This window comes from Sinocyclocheilus grahami, unplaced genomic scaffold (genome assembly GCF_001515645.1).
Source record: "Sinocyclocheilus grahami isolate Dianchi unplaced genomic scaffold, SAMN03320097.WGS_v1.1 scaffold133.1, whole genome shotgun sequence".
Taxonomy (NCBI): Eukaryota; Metazoa; Chordata; class Actinopteri; order Cypriniformes; family Cyprinidae; genus Sinocyclocheilus; species Sinocyclocheilus grahami.
In genome coordinates this window covers 820,809-821,674 of record NW_015505312.1, presented here as the reverse complement: position 1 = coordinate 821,674, position 866 = coordinate 820,809, and the positions used below count along the sequence as shown (strand labels likewise).

Sequence of the window (866 nt, the reverse complement as noted above, 5' to 3'; positions counted from 1 at the left end):
CCACCATTATTTTCCAGCACTGCCTTAACCCTCTTGGGCATGGAGTTCACCAGAGCTTCACAGGTTGCCACTGGAGTCCTCTTCCACTCCTCCATGACGACATTACGGAGCTGGTGGATGTTAGAGACCTTGAGATGCTCAATAGGGTTTAGGTCTGGAGAAATGCTTGGCCAATCCATCACCTTTACCCTCAGCTTCTTTAGTAAGGCAGTGGTCGTCTTGGAGGTGTGTTTGGGGTCATTATCATGTTGGAATACTGCCCTGTGGCCCAGTCCCCAAAGGGAGGGGATCATTCTCTGCTTCAGTATGTCACAGACCACAGGACGACAGCCATGCAGACCAATTTGATGCAGTGTGCGGCGTATGGTCTGAGTACTGACAGGCTGACCCCCCACCCCTTCAATCTCCGCAGGAATGCTGGCAGCACTCATACATCTATTTCCCAAACACAACCTCTGGATATGATGCTGAGCATGTGCACTCAACTTCTTTGGTCGACCATGGCGAGGCCGAGCACGTGCACTCAACTTCTTTGGTCGACCATGGCGAGGCCTGTTCTGAGTGGAACCTGTCCTGTTAAACCGCTGTATGGTCTTGGCCACCGTGCTGCAGCTCAGTTTCAGGGTCTTGGCAATCTTCTTATAGCCTACGCCATCTTTATGTAGAGCAACAATTCTTTTTTTCAGATCCTCAGAGAGTTCTTCGCCATGAGGTGCTATGTTGAACTTCCAGTGGCCAGTATGAGAGAGTGTGAGCGATAACACCAAATTTAACACACCTGCTCCCCATTCACACCTGAGACCTTGAAACACTAATGAGTCATGTGACACCGGGGAGAAAAAATGGCTAATTGGGCCCAATTTGGA

The 866-nt window shown here is 50.1% G+C and overlaps 1 protein-coding gene across 1 annotated transcript in view; it reads right to left on the bottom strand.

Moving 5' to 3' along the window:
• LOC107590845 (dynamin-1-like protein) overlaps positions 1–866 on the bottom strand; it is a 37,917-nt gene that overhangs the window by 7,006 nt on the left and 30,045 nt on the right. The gene's annotated exons all lie outside the window — the stretch shown is intronic.